This window comes from Varanus komodoensis, unplaced genomic scaffold (assembly GCF_004798865.1).
Source record: "Varanus komodoensis strain SLA01 unplaced genomic scaffold, ASM479886v1 scaffold19, whole genome shotgun sequence".
NCBI classification, from domain to species: Eukaryota; Metazoa; Chordata; class Lepidosauria; order Squamata; family Varanidae; genus Varanus; species Varanus komodoensis.
Genome location: NW_025335550.1, coordinates 5,945,329 through 5,965,258, shown reverse-complemented (window position 1 = coordinate 5,965,258; position 19,930 = coordinate 5,945,329).

The window sequence follows — 19,930 nt, the reverse complement described above, 5'->3', positions numbered from 1 at the left end:
CTGTATTGGGCCAACAGGGTGGCTCAGATGACATTGTAAATGCATGAGAGCTCTGCCTAGATTGCAAACAGGTGCACTGAAGCTATTTCTCTTGCAACACCATTCTAAGCACATTTACTTGAATTGTCAGCATGCCGTCCCTGCTCCCCAGATCTTGGGTTCATGTTGACCAAAGGAAAAAGATTCTCACTCAAGCTCTGATAAGAAAAGGGGAATTTGGGCCTTTGCTTTGAGTGAGAATGCAAAAGGCAAAAAGCCAGTAGTCGGGCGACTTCTAAAAATGGATCCACAACCAAAGTTCTCTTCCAGAGTAGATCATTGATCACTTTTGGTCTTTCCTTGATATTAATGCTTCGGCAACATTACCAAATCACCTGAGTGTCTTCAAAAGGTTTATAAGCATTTCTGGGGGAGGGGAATCCAATCAGAAATTAAAGCTTCAGTGGGTTTTGAGTAGAAGCACTCCAAACAAGATAGACAAAGAGGAAAATGAAGAAGGCAGACTCTTCCCAGTGTTCCCTTCTAGCCAGTTGTTTCTTCCCTTCCTAAATATGGACTATTCCTTTAAGGGCCAAATCGGAGCCACAGCGACGATGCCAACAAATGGGGGACCCTGTTTCCTGAGTGAAGACATAGAAAAAAGGGAGTGCCGGTTCCCCCTGATTACTTACAAGGCATTTACTTGAGATAAGCGCTGTTTCAGTGAGTGACCTGCCAAGTACCCCAACCTGCACTGTTGCTAATTGTCTGCTTGAGAAAGGAGATTAGATTCCACCAATGGTGTCAGAGCACGAAGGAGAGATGTAAGATGCTGGCTTGGAAGCGGGAGAGGCGGTGTTTCCTCTCTTGCCTGCTCAATGGGATCTACAGCTGCATTTCATGCATAGGGATAGGCGAGGAATCTGAAGGAGGAATCTGTCGGATTTTCTCAGCTCAGCTCTTTGGACTCCAGTCCACTTTCTTGCTTCCCTGGAAGAAGAATTTGTGTGGGTGCCCAGGAGGAGAAGGATTCAAATGGAGTTTTGCTTCCGCACGTGTGACTTGCAGGCTTTGTGTACTTTGTACAAAGAGTCATGTCCATCGCAGATCTTTTGCAAAGAATGCCATGCTCTGCAGAAGGAAGATGCCAATGTTCCCGAGCACTGGCGGGCTAGAGCTCAGCTCGGCTCGCTCCCTGACCAAGGCTGAGCATGGCAAGAAGTTCTGAAAGCACAAGAGCCAGTGGAGAGCCATGCAAGCCCTTTGCCTGCTCAGCCGACAGTCCAGGTACTAACCCTTGAAGTGCAACGTCCGGGCCCTGTTTGCCTCCTTAGGGTTCTCCCGAACACAAAGGTGGAGTGACAAGCCCTTCAACTCAGAGGAGGGCTCCAAATGGAGGACTGCCCCCTTGCAAAGTAGGAGATTTACTGCTTCCTTCCTTCCCCAGGGGTCTTCTAGGTGATCATGATGGGTTGTTCCCTCATCTACTGGGCGTTTCTGACCTTGGAGGACTGCAATCTTCCATTGCCCAGGGGACCCAGTGGTCAGCAAGGTTGGAAGAGCGACCCAAGCAAAGATCGCAAGGTCTATGTGCAGGCGGCTTGTAGAAGGACGCCACCTTGTTGGCGAGTAGAGAACTTGGGCTGGACGATTTTCCCAGGCTTCTCGAGGGAAAAGAGGAAGTCTCAGCAGGGTGGACTCACCCTCGGCGGGCTCTGACACAGCTCCTTTCCTGTGTTGCGCTGTTCGAACAAGCATCCTCCGGGCACTGGCAGGCTGCCCCACCACAAAGCGCAGGTCTAACGGGGCAGGGGTGTGTTTAGCTCCAACAACGAGGTGCAGCTACCGCAGCAGCTGCACCTGCCCTCCAGTTTCCTGAAATGCATCTTTCTTGGTAGTTTTTCCTCTGTGAACACACTGCTGAACACTGCTGAGGGTGGGGCAAGGGCTGGAACAGAGCCATAGGAATGTACATGCCCCCCCACCTCCCCATGCAATCCTCACCATTACAACCTTGCAGTGTAGGCCTCAAGGTGCTTTCCATGATCTATCTGGGAGCGGGAGAGCCATAGAATTACTCTCTATGTTGTGTTGCCTATTCCCTTGAGAGTCCTTCTGGATGGAAAGAGTGAAGCCTCAAAAAGGTTTTCACGTGGAATGCTTCGGGTTCAGGATTCCAGTCACAATTCCTTTCTACTGCCATCCCCACCTGTGTTCCACTCCCCCATAGGCAGAAACATAAGCCAGCATTCTGCAGCTAGTCCTCATGGAGCACTCTTTAGGTCCTCCGCTCCTGCAGCTATTCTCCTAAAGGTGTGTTGTGCCTTCAGCAAACCTTGAAATTCCCCCAGACCTACTGGCATTTTCCTCTTCTGGATGGATAAAACTATTTTGGTGGCATAAACAATGTCAGAAAGAGAAGGAATGCTAAAAGACTTCCTAAAGCAGAGCGTCCTAGCCCCCAAGTGACGCAAACCACTTGCCGCGCATTTAACTATGCAGCCGGGTGTTTGTGGGGATGCTTGTCAGTTTAAAAAAATCATTTTACACTTATGTCTGAAAAATCAATAATTTTGATTGCATGTCAGTGAAAGTGTTCTTGGAAATGATCCTCTGAGGAGACAGGAAGCATAATCAAATCAGATCTCTGAAACAAGATGTGTCAAGCCGTACAGGATGAAATTTTGCACCTGCAAACAGCCGACCCAGGAAAGTGGCCGAGACAAATGAGCTGTGGAGGATGCAACTCCTGAACAGAGAAAAAGAGTCAGGGGGAACTCTGTGGGACCTCTTCTCCTGCCCCACTAGGCCTACACCCTCCACAGCCCAGTCGAGGGAAAATTTGGCGGGCCAAAGCCCCTGATCAGTTGGTCTGGGAGGGCTGTTTTTCTGATCGATGGGTCCTGCATGAACCAACTGAACTCTGCAACAGTTGGAAAGCATTTGTTCAAAGCTTTCAGGTAGCAAAGTTTTGACTTTTAGAAGCTCCTTGCAAATGGAGTGATGGAGAAAGAAATGTGGGCTTTGACTGGTGAGGAAGTAAACTGGAAGCATTTTGGTGGGTCAGAGGACAAGACCTGTTTAGTTAGAGTTATCTTAGATGTCCTTTGAGGTCGGATTTCTTCCAAGTAGCATGCATAAGAAAGGAAATAAAAGAATAACAGCATGAAAGCATAAAATGCTCTTTCAGGTAAGACCGACAGCTGCGAGGTGGGGAGGAACTTGGCATTGCCACTGGATTTCAAAGAAAAAACTCCTGGAAGTTAAAAGGAATTTTTAAAAAATCCTTCCCACCTGTTCTGCCCTGTTGGGCCAGAATGGAACACAGAATACCCACAGTGGGTAACCCTTGCTGGGTTCGCACAACACAACAGCCAAACAAAAGCTGCTGCTTATTGATTGGCCACCATGCCGTGTGAATCCAGCCACTGTCTATTCAGCATCGCATCAGCACCTTGGATAGCGCCCGGGCGGAAGCGGCTGCCAAGCGTTCCCACGCATGGGGAGCTGTTGTTGCAGCAAAGGGCTTCAGTCTGGTCCACCCCGCTGGATGCTGACTGCAAAAGTGAAAGAGTCAGGATCTTGTGGCCGAAGGGCAGGGCCACTGCAGGGGGAAATCCTGGGAACCACATTGTGGAGGAAAGTGTGTCACGAGGCCAGCGTAGGAAATGTTCTCGAGTGTTCTCTCGGACGTGGACTCAGAACCGAAGTCCTTCGGACTCAGAATGGCGCAGTATAACTTTTACAGCCTTGGTCCAAGTGAAGGAAAGCTGTAGGGATCCATGTGGGCTTTGCTTTAGTCACTGGCCTGAAGATCTCAAGGGCTTGTTACTTGAAGGAAGATTTCCCTTTTTTCTTTTTCTTTTAGTCTGGAGTGGGGAAGAGTGTGCAATCCATTCTGGGGGTGAGAATCTGGCCCGCTTTGTCACGGCTGTGAGTCCCAGTTTCTGGTGAACACGCCTTGTGTTCATGGGGCGCTCACTGGGAACGGAGCCCCACACGACAGCGGTGCAAGCAGTGTCCCTCTGCCATGCCATGCCGTGCGCAGCACCCTCGGCTTGGTGCAGAAGGTTCCCCGTCGCACATTCTCCACTCAGGGAGCTTTTGTGGACTTTCCATCCCCTTGGCTCGGTTTCCAAGATCAGGATGTGCATGAGAGGAAGTCCACAGATGTTAGATGGGTGGAACCTGCTGCTTGTCATCCCAACCTTCTCCAGAGAATGTGCAGAGGTGGCTTTCACTCTCTCTTCTCCCCAGTTCGATCCTGCACGGCTCTTACATTCTTGTGTTCTTCCATTGTTTCTAGCAGTTCATTCCTGCGTTCATCAACAAGGAACTCAGTCCCATTGAATTCAATGGACCCCATTCCTAGGTAAGGATGTGGAGGACTGTAGCATAAACACTGCAAAAGCTATTAAAAGCACAAGGCCCCATGGAGGGGATTTGTAAATTATTTTAGTCCCTTCGAATTACATTTCTGTTTCAAGATGAGTATTCTGGGTGTGCTCTTATTTAATATTTTACTGTCAGTATGGAAGAGACTATGCAACTTCACTCATTCATTAACCTTGATCTGCACAAAACACACCTCTGGTTTAGAACAAGCAAGAACTAATTAAGAGCAGATCGGAATTAAACCAACAAGTATAACAACAATTTGACTACCTTGTCTTCAGAGGGCTGTAATTATTTTGCTTTCTATGGCCAATAAAGTGTGATCTTGCTGTGGGGGAGAACACAGGTAATCAGTGGGCTGTCATAAAATATGACATGAAGAATCAGATACTTTTTATGGCACATTAGCTTAGCACATATTTTCCAGTCTCCTGCTTTCAACAAAAATATATGATGCCATCATTTGCTGACAACCATGTGCGTCCATAGCCTGCCCCTTTGGCTCCTTGACTACTGGGAAATCTTGCCCCTAGCATGCAGGGGAAGGCAGAGAAGGGGAAATGAGGATGACCAGCACACACACACACATCCGGAGGTGAGCAAATGGCATGTTTGGCCACAGGCTCATGCTTGGTTTTTAATAACACTGAACCAAAATTTCATGGCGAATTCTCACAGTTTGCATGTCGGAAAAACTCGAGTCTCTTTTGAGCTTGGAATTCAAGTTTGTCCTATGCGCAATGCGCACCTCCGTGTTGAAGTGAGCTGAATGTGCCTGCCACCCACAAGTTCTTCTCCTTCATGATAAACAACCTGAACCCCCTTCCCACCTGCCCCACCCTTCCCGGGTTCCCTGGATGCTCCCGCAGGTGAGTCCCAAGGACTAGCAACCTTGGGAGATGCAATGTTTGTAGGGTACTTCTGTATGGATACCACACCTCCTGGGATCTACAGGTCCCCAGGGCTCCCTGTACCTGACTTCTGACAAAGAGCTTGGACCACTGAGCTTGAAGGATGGGAAACAACTATTTCCTGGGGTGGTGGGGAGGATAGTGTTGCTGTGGTCCATTCTGAAACGAGCTGAGACGAGTTCTTTGAACTGTGTGGATTCTCTTCTGTTGACATGCAGTGGAAGTGCATAGCATCATGGTCCTGACATCAGAAGAAGACCTGGCAGGGCCATTGGCAGCTTATCCTAAGCAGAGCAGATAGGACTGCATAAAGCCAGCATAGCCTGGTGGTTAGAGTGCTGGACTGGGATGCGGGGGATCCTGGTTCTAATCCCCACTCGGCCACGAAGCTCCCTGGGTTGCTCTGGGCCTGCCCTTGACCTGGTTCACATGGACAGTGCAGCCCACAATGGCTCCTTTAACCTGCTGTAGGAGCCAGGTGGCCAATTCACACACCTGAGCTGAGCCTGACTTGAAGCGTTGTTACAACCCTACAACAGGCCATTGGTTTTGGGTGGCTTGCTAACCCGACCAGCAAACCACCATCGCCAAGTTCAGACAATACAACCTGCACCCAGTTAGGAAAATGACTTGGCAAGCACAGGGGTATGATGAACCTCTCCTGTGTCATGCAAATCAAGCCACTGACTGTTAGCTTAGCCCTACCTCACAGGGCTGTGTTTTTATCCCACCTTTATCCTTCCAAGGAACTCAAGGTGGCTTACATACTTTTCCTCCTCCTCTCAATCTTGTCCCCCCAACAACAACCCTGTGAGGGAGGGAGGCTGGGCCGAGAGTCTGTGACTGGCCCATGGCTGAGCGGGGACTAGAATCCGGATCGCCTGAGTCCCCATCCCTCTTAACCACTAGACCACACGGGTTCACAACATAGTCGACAACAGGTCAGCATAAAATGGAGAGGAGAAAGGGGTACGTTAGGCTCCTTGGAGATAAAGAAAATAAGATGCAAATGTAAATAAGAAATGAATATAGAGGTAAGTATGCCTGGCAATTCTCATTGCAACTCATGTGACATGCAAAGCCATCTGAAAAACAAAAGGAAAAAAGCAAATTCCCACAGCATGTTCAGAGAAACTACAGTGAAAAAATTAAAAATCAGTAGCATGCCAAATGATAAAAGGCTATCGCCATCCTTTTCTCCCCTTTCCATCATCATCATCATCATCATCATCATCATCATCAGACAGGCACTTTGAGAGCCAAATCCAAGCTGAGCTTTGACATCACTTCTGTGGCCAGCAAGATTAATCTCACATCCCAAGTGTTAAAGATCCTGCAGGGAGAGGTTTCTGTTCTGCCTTTCAATAGGAAGCAACACTTCCATATGAAAGTTCACAGGGGAGCCTGATTTCCCAAATCTTTCTTTCTGAATGGGCTTGCTTTGATAGCTTATTTTAGAAAGAAAATGCTCACCATTGACAGTGAAAAATTGGGCCCGTCATCCTGTTCGCTGGTGCAGCTTGTGCCTCCCCCATGCACAAGTCCCAGTGGGGGACAGAAGCAACCCACAGGCTGATGGATCAACACCTCAAACCTAGATAGACATCACAAATCCAAAAATGGACGATCCTCTTTCCTTGCCATTTCGTTGCCGTGTTTTTCCTGAGAAGTCAAGTTACTAGGAGCAAGGATTCCCCTGTCAAAGCAAGGTCTCTTGGTTTGCTCTAAGTTCAGACTCATCTACTTTCCTTGCCAGTTGTCCCTCTATCAATGCAACCACATCATTCCCTGTAGCTCTTGGAAAAGTGCAGTGAGGCACCATCCTACAACTGAAACAAGAAAATAATGTGTATTTCTCACTGTGTCAAATCTCTGTCCTTTACAGCCACCTAGGTTGGCTAGAAAGAAGGAAAAGTATATCTTGGGACAGCAAAATAGCATTCCAGTTTTAAGTTTGCCCATTTATTAAGTGTGCAGGCACTGGGAACTGCATTCCTCTGAAATACTTGGAGGGTAGAACACACTTCTGGGTAAACACTGAGTGGGTGACGGGAAATATTAGGACTGCCTTCCAAGAACTCGTCTCTGTCAGTATTATTCCCATTTTACCAATAAGGAGCCAAGGTTCATTCTTCCTAGGCATTTTGGAGTGCCTGTATCATCCAGAGACCTCAGCAGTAGATGGTATATAAAGATTTAAAGAAAATAATTAATGAAGTGGCCCATGAGGCAGCAGGACCCCCAGGGCATTGTGGAAAAGTTAAATGGTAGCTAGAATGGACCAGCTAAGCACAACCTGGACTAGTGCCATTGGTGGTCCTTTCCTGGGCCTTGTCAGCTGCCCAGAGCTGCTGGACGATGGTGCTGCCCCCATGAATGGGGTGTTTTTCTCTCCAACGCATCATAGTGGAGTTAATCTTGCACAACATCAAAGCAGCTGCCGTCAAAGCCACGGTTCTTGGTATCGATGAAAATAACGCTCCGACTTAGGCCTGTTTGGCATCACCAGAGAAAGGGCGAGAGAAAATGAGAAATGGGGCAGCAAATGTCTGTCTCTGCTGGGTATCAATTACAGCATTTTCACCAAATACTTTATTACAGAGACTGGCAAACAAGGAAAGAACATTTAGTGTCATGCGCCGTGTCTCAAACCCCTCTGTGGCAGAGATAACAATGGGTCCATTCTGTACACTGACATATTTTTTGTTTTCTAATGTATTCCGGCCTTTTGTATCTGCGTATTCTTAAATAACCGGCACAGATGTACTGTTCTCCAATGGTCTTTGACTTGTCATGAGGCTACTGTCCCTTCCAGTGAAATAAATTGATTACTAGCAACAATGTTAACTGTTACACAAAGCGCTCAGCCCAGGGGGCCTTTGTCGCATTTTAAAGGGGGGGGTGAGGAAAGGCGATTATTTGTTCCTTATGACAGTTTGCAAGATTTGCCGAGTGGGGAAGAAAAGATTAAAAGGGTGGGGGAATTGCTGATGAATATGGAAGAGGATGGCACCAGGCCTCACAGACAGATCTTCCACTGGCCATCCACTCTGATTTATTCACGAGAGGAAGACAAGAGGGATTGAAAGTGCGCGGAACATGATAGTAGTTGAATGAGGACATCCATGAGCCAGCAGGGCCTGGAAGTGTCTAGAAGGGCCATTTGGGGGGACTGCTTCTGGACCCCTCCAGGTTGCCTGATCCAACATCCTCCTGGTCTCTATCATGCGGTGGAAGGAAAGAACCACGCTAAGCCCAAGCATCCTATACTGCAGTCTGTTTGCACAAGCCAAACACCCAATTACTCTCCTGAGCTGGTCCCTTCCTTCCTTCTGGTTCCAAAACTCAAAACAGTCTTTTGAAATACAGCCCTTTTACTGTGACTCCACAAATAACGGAATAGTTTGAGCCCTAAATCACCTTCTACCAAAGCTAGAGAGAGATGCCTCCATACATGTCAAGAGTGGGATCCAAACTGGAGACTTCCCCATGATCTTTCCCTTTCAGTAAAACTTCCAGTGCTCCGTTCAGGGTGGCTTTTGCTACTGGAAAATGAGATACTATGAATGGTGGAGCTGGAGAGCAAGATAGTATGGATGGAGGCACTGGAGAGCAAGACGGTATGGATGGTGGAGCTCCTCCAACTGAGCAACTCATTTCTCCTGAAACCTCCCCACTGAGTCAAGGACTGGGTCTCACACCTGCTCCCCCACCCCTTCTAAAGTGGGCTGATTCTCATGCCCCGCCTGGCACAGTTGAGGGAGCGCCAACACTTCATCCACCCCTTACTCCTCCTCCCGTTCAGAATCCAACAAGTCCCACCGAACAGTCTGCAACTTGCCCACTTTCCAGAGTCTCTGCAAGCCCATCATATGCACAGGCTCCGAAAGGCTTGTCCTCCATGAACCATCCAAGCCAGTAGCCATCAGCACCTCTCTGCAATAGTATAAGCAGATGCCGCTTAAATAGAAGCTTCTCTTTGTCCCGAATCTCCTGGTGTTCGGCTTCATAAATGACCCAAATACATATGCTCTACCATTTTAAGAGAGGAAGCAGAACTTCTCCCTTGCCCCTTATCTCCACATCATGCTCCAGTTTGGGGACTTCAGTGGCATCCAATCTCTCCCCACCCCAAATCATTGCACACAGAAGACAAGCAAGCCAAGGAAGTGGCCGGGTTCAATGGTTTGCCATCCAAATGTAGATTTCTACACACGGAACCTACAATAACGGTCACAGCATGATAGCTTAACCTTGCAGTTCTGTCGAGGCACCAGAGAAGGAAAGGGACAGGGTGGCCACCAAAGAATCGCCAAACCGGGAGGACAGAGAAAGACACAGAGGGATGTCCAGTGTACCTGCAGTCATTTGTATGCATGGGTGCAAATGTTGAGACAATTATAACTGAAACAGAAGTGCAGTACATCTCACCGTACCTCATGGGACTGTGACCAATGACTAACGTGGCCAGGTGCTCACCACAGGTGGACAGCCATTCTCCTGCATCTTTAACTTTAAACTTGAACTAGGTAGAACAACTCTTCAAACAGAGGCCATCTCCGAAAAGAAGGCACACGGACACCCTAGGATAGAGGAGAAGAGTTTCAGAATAAAGGAGTCGGGAAGGACACCCTTTTCCCGAGGCCTCTGATATTGCACAGTACTGAGCTCAGGGTTGGAATCCCAACCTGCCTAGCCATCTCAAACAGGAATCCCAAGCAGTGCTATAGTCAAGCTTAAGTTCACACTATTGAGAAGCCAGGATGGGCTCATGGGAAGTCTGGGGGAAGAACAGCCTTGTAGCACACTAGGCAATACCGAGCAATACAGGAGCAGTCAAATGAAGTGACACGATTTGTGTAATTACAGGCCAGGGAAAGGCAGAGTGAACAAGCAGGTTTGGGAGAAGCTTTTGAGAGGGGTCTGGTTTTCCATTCCCCAAACTGCACTAGGGAGAGTTTTCCAGAGGATGGGTGCTACTACAGATAAGACACACAACACAATGACTTTCCATTGATTGCAGAATCTGACCACTTGAAAGCATGAGTTCAACTTCCCCACCCCTAATCTCCCCTCCCCAACTCCTATCTGGAACATTTCTCCTGTCAAAGAATCCCGAAGATTTCCAAAGGATAAGCTTTTTATTTTTGCAGGGGGTGGGGGAGTCACCTTTGAGTTAGCTTCAAAAATATTGTTACATTGACATGCCATTTGGAATATTTCATATGGCCAACAATAAAATCACCTGGTGACTCCCCTGGAGGGTATTTTCAGCTAGCACATTGCACTGGTATATTCACATTTCCACAAGGTCCGTGGGTGATAGTAACCAATGGGCCCCCGACTTCTGTTTTTCTGTTTCATGTGAAGACATTTCTAGGTTTGTTATAGGTCGGACTACAATTCAGGGTCAGTTTGACCTGGACTGCAGCTATGACAGGGAGGGCAAGCGTGAAAATAAAACATCTTTATAGCTCAGATTGCTACAAAACAATAACATTTCCCCATTTCAAACCACTAGGTCTAACAGCTTCCAAGAGAAAGTAAATGAAAATTCATGATACTGTATTGTGCCCAAGAGCCAACTTAACTACCGGCGCTATACAATTATTTATAGCTGGAAACTATCAAAGGGAATTGCTCAGCAACCTCCTTGCTCTATGCGGTAATTGATGTGAAGTGAACCATCGCATACCCTGCTGACCTGCTGTAGCGAAAGTCAGATGGATTACATCTGACTCAATTATGATTGATATGATCAAAATCCATGATGCACGGCATGCCATAACAGAGCTCTCTAAGTGCAGCTATTGATCGATTCAGTGGAGGCAGGCAAAGGGGTGAGAAAGCATGGATGTTCTCCAGCATATCTCAACGGGGTAATCCCAAACAGGGAAGAAGAACACCCGGACAGCTTTCCAGTGTCAATATTATGTGTGTGCTTCTCAAAGCATTACCTCCCTGCTGGCTCTCGCCCCAGTCCAGCTCCAGTTGTACATAAATACAGTGCCAGGGTCAGATGCGCCGGCTGCAACCATAGATGGAGATGTACATCCAAATGCACACTGCAGCACAAAGCCCAAAGGACAGTGCATGCCGTGCTCCTTAACCCCGAGCTGTCCCTAGAGCAGCAGGCACTGGCAGTGGCGAGGAGCACTTTCCTTCAGCTCCGGCTGGCACTGCAGCTGCGTCCCTACCTGGATGAGCAGTGCCTGGCAACGGTGACCCATGCTCTGGTAGCCTCCTGTTTGGACTGTTGCAATGCGCTCTACATGGGGATACTCTTGGAGATGGTCTGGATACTTCAATTGGTCCAAAACAGAGCTGCCAGGTTATTAACAGCGACCGGCAGATATTCCCATATTACGCCAGTCCCGTATCGCTTACCCTGACTGCCAAATGAAATCCGGGCCCAATTTAAGGTGTTGGTAATGACCTATAAGACTCTAAACGGCTTGGGACCTGGATACCTGAAGGAGCACCTTCTTCCCTATGTGCCGGTCCACCCCTTGAGATCGGAGCCAGAGGCCCTTCTCCAGGAACCCTCTTTGAAGGAAATCAGGAGGGTAGCTACTCGAAGGGCCTTTTCAGCGGTGGCGCCCCAACTGTGGAATGCACTCCCCAGGGAGGTTCACCTGGCGCCATCACTCTATTCTTTTCAGCATCAGGTGAAGACATTTTTGTTTTCCCAGTACTTTAACAATTAATTTGATTTATCCTTTTTTATTACTATTTTTAGATGCAGTGCACTGTGTGTTGTTGTTATGGTTTTTGTTCTTTGTAAGCCGTCCAGAGACTTTTTCAGTAATGGGACGGTATAGAAAAACTTTAAATAAATAAATCCCAGCCAAAGCATTGCAATGTGGGTCAACCGCATCAGAATTCTCCAAGGTGGCACCCGCCAGATGCCTTGGAACGCATCAAGCACCAGCCCCAGCCAGCCTGGCCAAAGGCTTTAAAGGCGCATCCAAGGGTCATGGGACTGCCAAGGCTAGCCCCCACACTGGCTCTCCCACATGGGCACGGTGACAACCAGGGGAAGAAGCCTGCTTTGCCCATGAATCTGCTCCATGCAGTGAACATGCTAAATATTATTCACATGGTCAGCCACGCTGAGCATGACCAATGGTCATGACACCAACCACCCCATCCCAATGCATCGAGCATGTTTCTCTAAACTGATAAACCACTGGCTGTAGGCGGGAATTTCATGGAGCATGTCTTAGAACGTACCAGAGCTCACGATTCTCGTGGTAATGCAAAAAATGGTCAAGACATTGGCTGCTGAAGAAATCTTAAACGCCAGATGCATCCGCCCAGCCCCTGGGCTTCAGGTGCCAACCACATTAGCCTTGAACTTGTCACCTTGTTTTCCTGATAGGCTCCCAGCCTTTAACAGCTACCTGGCAGGCTCTTCTTCATGCTGGTACAGATTTGGCCAGTGCAGATGGGGAATTTTATTTCAGTGTATTTTTGTGTGCATTGACCAAATCACACATATTTCTTTATTCATGGGATGGAAAGAAGGGGAGATGGGGAGTGGGGGAAGCAAACATTGGAGAGAGAGAAGCTGACAGATTTGTTATTCTGTAGCTGCCTTCCACACTGTCCAAGCATGTGAATGAATCCCAGGACACAACCCCATCTTCAGCTGTGGGCAAGGTGGTTGAGCATCTGTGGGGTTTATGGTCCAGCAGGGGAATCATACCACTAACCAGCCATGGAGGGAGGGATCTGATGGCTCCTGAAACTTGCAGCTGGGAATTGGAGCTCCAGCCCTTTCCCCAGCCCCCAGGACAGAAAGAGCCATACCAGATGCTCTCTGAGGTCAGGAATGAGACCTCAGAGAAGAAGAAAGGTGGTGTTGGGAGGCCAGGAAGAGGAGTGGCTCTGGTCAGATGTATCCTGAAGCTCTTCTGGCCACTTTCTCTCCCTGAGACACCATCACTAGAAAACGGATGCCTAGTGAAAATGAGCAGAGCCAGAGCAACAGGGAGGTGGAGATTGCCTCCACCATCCCTCCTGCTCTGCATTAGATTGTGAGCCTCCGAGTTCATGGGTTCCTGTGCATTTCGATAGGATGCCACCTTAAAAGCCCAACGTTACTTCCAGTGAGAAGAAGCAGAAACCTGCCTCAGTTGGGGCCAGAGCAGCTGCAGGACCTGTTGGGTATCCTCAGTGGCCATCACAGTGATAAAGCTAGGAAGAAAAATCAGAGGTCTCGGGAGGGCCAGGAACTCTCCTCAGTCTTCCCAGGGGGCAGGTCACTGAACAGCAGGCTCTGGTTAGGGAAGCCTGATCTCAGTTTATTGTTTTATCTATGTTGTAAGCCGCTCCGAGGCTTCGGCGAATGGGGCGGCATAAAAATGTTTTAATAAATAAAAATAAATAAATCAGGGAAAAGATCCTGACTGTAAGAGCAAGCCAGCAATGGAACCAATGGCCTTGGGAGGTCATGGGCTGTCCCACACTGGAAGATCCAAGATGCAGCTGGACAGCCACCTGTTAGGGATGATCTAACCTGAAGCCCTGCGTGTTGGACCCAATGGCCTCATGGGTTCCTTCCAATTCTACTATTCAATGATTCAGCCACACAATCCTCGGGATGGACATACCTGTCCATGGAGATTTCTCTCAGCATCAAATTTTCCCAGGATTAAGTTGGGTTCAAGAAGCAGCAGCTCACATGTGAAACATTTAACATGGCTAAGTAAGAAATGTTGAGCCCTCCAGGCATTTCCTCTCTGGCTGGACGAGCTCAAACACACTTTCAGTTTCACATGTATCCAGTCTTAATTTTGTCTCATCTTGAGCTTGCAAATTTCTCCCATCTCTCAGTTCATCTCAAATTTAGAAAATGTATGGATGCCCTAAGCATATTTGTGCCCATTTCTGCTTATACATGCATTTTCACACTAATATTTTTGCCTAATGTGCCCATTTTGGGCTATGGCATTTTCCTAATATAATAGCTCAAGTAAATAGAAACACCTTCCTGTGAGGTTGCAGCAGGTGAAGCACCTGCCTTGGCCAAAAGGAGACCTAACAAAGTGATGAATGATTGAGGAATCACAAGGACTTACATCAAAAGCTGGATGCATTTCAAGATTTACTTAACTGCTACTTTTTCCTGAGTAATTGGCTTGGTTATAGTGCAATTGTCTCCATCTTTTTCTCTGCCATTCCCATTCAGCCAGTGGTGAGGCAAATGTCAGAGAAATTCCCATGGGTTAGGGTTCTGTTTCTTTTGCTCACCTTCGTTAAGAGGCAGCCAAGGAGAACACAGCAGTGTCCCATTTTTCATTGGACGATCCTCTCTCTGGCAGTCTGCAGCCTTCTCCTCTGTCCACACCTCAATCAAAGCCCAGTGGAAGGTTTAATGAAATAAACTTGGCTTTTGGGGTCAAGAAGCAAGGCAGCCTTGGAGGCTGAAGAGAAATGGAGAGACAGGGTACAGAAAGCAAACATCAGGATTTGGTAAACTCAGGAACATTTGGGAACACCTTGAGATTGAGGTAAAACAGTGGAGACCTCTTCTCAGGGGGAAGAAAACTTTTGGGATAGTTTGAGCCCAGCAAAAGCCATCCCAATATAGGGAGAGAGAATTCATTTCAGCTTTACATTCAATCACATTTTGTCCAAGGGCATGAGAGAGACAGTTTGGTGTCACGGTTAAGAGGGCTGGACTGGGACTCAGGATGTCTGGTTCTCGTCCCCAGCTGGCCATGAAGCTCAGCAGGCGACTTTGGGCCTGTCACTGCCTCTCAGCCTAACCTACCTCACAAGGCTGTTGTGAGATGAACTGTGGAAGGAAAGCTGCCTTTGGATCCTTGCAAGTGGCAAAAAGTCTGAATATAAGCAGCACCACACAACAGAAAATGGGAAGGAGTAAAAGGCTTCCAAACTTCTAGAGTCATTTGCTTACGATCAGCAGCTCAAGAGTTGTTCCAAGTCATGCGGATTCCGTCATGCGGGATTTCAGTGGCGTGTACCTTGCAGTGGCGGGCACTTTTGACTAGCAGGAGGCCGTGGCCAACGCAGGTGTCACCACTTTGATGGAAGCAGTCTTTGAAATTCATAAATGCAAGGCAAACCTGCTTTCCCAGGGCCGATAGTGCTGCATTAGTTGCAGGAAGTTAATGAGGTCCTGTGTTTGAGTACAACCAGATTAAAATGAAAAACGAACCGCATTACATTCTGTTTCAACAATTATTATCAGTTGGGCTGTAATATAAATATGCAAATTTCCTCAGCTTGAACTTTCACATCCTCTGTAGAGACCATTCATCTCTTTAAAGTATTAATTTAAGTTGTAAAAGGATCCATACATCACCGCCATGTCATTTTGAAAACAAATATTAATCAATTTTGGGACTCGGGGTTGCTGCCGCACGAGCATAATGTCCACTTACGTCGAAGGCAAGGCAAGCGGTGAGAAGAATTTGCATATTCCTCCTTAGCTCAAGAAATCGTATGATAAATACAAGTACGAACACGAGAAACTCAGCAGGCTTAAGACCTTATCATCCAAGCAAAGTCAAAAAAGAGGGCTTTCGCATCTTCAGAACAACAGTATGCAGATTAGGAATAAACACCTTATTCCTATCTGTGTAACCTTGAAAACAAGTTGGCCGCTGAAGTGAACTCATAGGCGCCTCTCGCTCATTCAAAGAAAAACCCAGAAACACACGCCAAAAAAACCAGTAGAGAAGGGATGCTCTGGGTTTGTTTGCTTCTGGGGGACTCAGAACACACATTTAAAGGATAATTCCAACATACCAGGTTACCTTTTTCCTAGTCCTTTATTTAAAAACAAAAGTTTTTAGCCGTGCTATTCCAAAAAGATCTCAAATCTCCAGCAGGCCATAGATCTATAGAGTATCTGGCCGATTTTGGGAGTTTCACCTATTCTCTGCCTCCCACCTCTGCTTTTGACACCACCTACCTTGAGAACTTCTGGAGAGCTTGTAAGTGTGCACTTTTTTCTGGAATTGTGGTTGGTCCTAATAAAGATTTTCCGGACTTGGGATTTTCTCTGCTTTTCAGAGGTGACTTTGCTGATACCTTTGTGACCTGAAAGCAATGCAATGGGACTTTATGGCACTCCACCTCCCTAGCTGCTGGCATCATAACTCACTCTGACTTCTCTTCCAAGGTTATGGCCCTACCTTCCATTCTTTTGGTTGCCTAAAGGCCTACCTCCTCCCACATTAATCTGCCCAAACCCTGAAGATATCTTCCACACATTCATCTGCAGGTCCCATATCAGCACTCCGCACCCTTGCATGGCTGCCAAAGTTCAAGTGCTCCTGAAGGACCCCCTCTAACATCTACCCTAACTCCAGCCCACACTTAAAAAAATATTTTCACTGGCTCTGGGAAAGCCCATTTTAATGTCCAACCAAGTCCCAACATCCAGGCCATTGCTGGCCCAGAGCACTGTGGGAAATCAAAACAGAAGCACCCAGCTGGCTTGGACTGATTCTGGCTGTTGGCTTTTCAAAGACTTACTTGGTGGCTGCCACTAAGTAAGTCTACAAGAGCTGAGTCAAATAGGAGGTCCCCACAAGAGGATCAAGGGCCACCGCAAACCATGGATGGATGGCTTTCCATACCTGGCTCTCCCTGCCTTTGGCTTGGTGGGGGCCGTATCCAACTGGATTGTTCTGCTGGCACTAACTAGATTCTGAACCACATGCTAGAAGTGAGGCCAGCTCAAGTTACATCTCCATGAGGAAATGCAAACAACTGGTTGTGTCATTGTCGTTGCATAATGGACAAGCGCTTGCACAAGGGAAATATTCACTGGCACTCTCTGGGGCTCTTTGAGTTGTATGAATGACACCACGGAAGAATGAGCCAGGCTCTCGCTAGAATGCAAGTGTCCACTTCTTCTCGAATGGGCAAAATCCGCAAGGTTTCTTCCCATCCTCTCTCCTTTCAAAGATAGTAGACCTTGCAGAAATGGTTCCACCCTTGGACACCCGTCTAAGCCCCAGCTGGCCAACATACACTACATGATGCTTCTCAAAGGGGTTCTAGCACCACCAAAGACACTGCACATTTCTTCTGTCTTTCCTTCTTGGACAGATTTTCTGCAGTAAGGAAAAAAAGATGGGAGAAGGTATCGAGAAACCATAGGAGCATTTCAAAGGGAAAGCAACGATGACCAAGATTCCCCAACCACCTCTGTGCAATGCTGAGTCACTCTACTCAGGGAAAGGGGAGAAGCCCACTTCGCACAATAATGATTTATCTATTTGTCACATTTCTGAGCCAATGAACACAGAAAAATTCAGATATCCTTCAGACGTTGCATTTCTCCAAATTTCACCAGGGAGTGAGATTTTTGGCCAACACACATGCAAGGATGAATAGATTAGAAGGCAGGAGAAGAGGAAAATTTGTGGAAATCTTTGTGGAAATGGCATTCAGAAAAGCATGGTAGGAAAATTACCGGAGAAAAATAGATCTATTAAAAGAAATGTGAACAAAATCACCGAGAATTTCCATGCAAACTTTTGTTCATATCCTTGAGAAAGCAAAATTAAGCTTTCTTAAGAGTGGAAAAATAAGAAAGCGGCAGTCTGAAATATCCTTTGGGAGGCAAATCTGAAATTTGTTCAAGATAGCAATGTTTGGTTCCTAGCTGAACATTTGGTTCCCAATGTTTCCAACGAGAAAGCAAACACCCAAGCAGTCTCTCTCATACGCTCTTCTCTTTTGCAGCAAAAATAGCCATACAGGCTGCCAGGCAGTTTTATAGAGTCCTAAATCTTCATTCAGCGCCCCTTTGCATTGCCGAAAGGAGATTTAAAGTGCAATGAAAACTTGGTGGTGATGCTCGTTGCTGCCTTTGCTATATGCTAATCAAAGTGGGAGACGAGAGAGTTCACCTTATGATGAACATAATAACCAGTCAAACTTCCATTTTGTGCATCTAGTTAGTCCCTTTTTTAGCGCTGATACTGAAGCAGATTTAGGACCTTATCTTGCTTTTACACACAAACAGTTTAAGATTGATGTGGGGCTGGGAAGGAAGAGAAGGGGGACATTTCCATGCCTTGGGTATATTTGTGCTTTGAAAAATAGAAGGGATTGAATGGATAGGAACTCTTTCAACTTTGGCTAAGGTTCAGTGGCTACTGGAAAAGAGCTTACTGTGTCAGATTCCCCCCGCCCAGAGAGCAGCACTCTCCTTTCTTCATGGAGGACCAGCCAGAGGTCCTCCCAATGCTTCGAAGTAGCTGTTCAGGGGACAGATGCCCAAAGGGGGAAGGGGAAGCCCCTGTGTATGCACAGCCTTTTGCATCCTTGCCCATGTTGCTCCAGGCTCTATAGAGCCCTTGGGAAAAGCTCCCTCCCTCCATGAGCCTTCCTTGCCCCCACTGCGATGGTCCAGGTCACCGCGAGCGGTGAGGAAGCAAGCAGGAGGCAAGGATGCAAAGAGCAGCCCCCCCCACCCCCTCAGGGCTCGCCAGTGGGCCAGTGCTGAGAGGCTGGCCCAGGGCAGGTGCCGACCACGCCTGCCTTTAAGGCCAGTCCTGATCCTTCCCTGATTCCGGTAAGTAGGGTCTTCCACCCATTGGACATTTTGCAGCTGCAAAGTCACCTGCCTCCTAAACCATGTGGTCCTAGGTATTACCAGGACCTCAATATAATGATGCAACTACTACACAAGGGGTGAGAACTTGCAATTTCACAAAAAGCCATCGCTCTGGGGTGGAAGGAAAGGTCCTCTTTCCCATTTTCTTTTCTTTTCATCCCTGGTATGGGAACCAACATTCCTTCTGCAAAAATGTGACGACCTGCTGGGCAAGTGATTACAGTTTGCCATCACAGATGGATTCACACACTCTGACTCACGGGCGGCAGCTGAGAGCCTTTGGGACCAGTCACTACTGAGCGTCTTCTCCTTCATGAATTTGTCCAATCCTCTTGCAAATCTATCCAAATTGGGGATCATCACAACATCTTATGGAAATGAACTCGATGGCGGAGCTAAGTGCTGTATGAAGAAGCACGTCCTTTCATCTGTTCTGAATCTCTCACCAATCAGCTTCATGGGATGACCCCAAGTTCTGGCATTATGGGAGAAGGAGGAAAATGTCGCCCCTTCCACATTGGCCATACCATGAATAACATTATATCCCTCTGTCAGGTGTCCCATTACTCACCTTTTTCCTAAGCGAAAGGATTCACTGGTCAGTTTGGGTGGGCAAACCAGATGGTTCTTCACTGAGTGCTTCCACCTGCAGTCCAGCGTTTTGCCACACGGCAGAGCCACATGTGGTTCCCGTCCCACCAGATCCTTGCCAAAAGTAGCAGGGGAAAGCCATCCTTCATGGGGACTAAGCAAAATCCAAAGGAAACATTTCCAACTAGTCCTCCAGCACCCGGCTATGTTCAGCCCAGGTGGAGATGAGGATCCATGCCGGCTGCATCTCAGGGAAAGCCGCTAAGGAAGGCGGACACAGGGAGGGAGAAGGGGGCTGCTTCGGCTGCTCGCTCTCAAGGACCGCTGGCTAGATTTCAGAGGAATTGGGATCCAAATGTGAAGCAGACCCAGGGGAGCCTGGGAACGCATGAAAGAAGCAGAGGTGCTTATTTCAAGGCCAGGCTGCCCAGGGGGGCAGTCAGTCTCT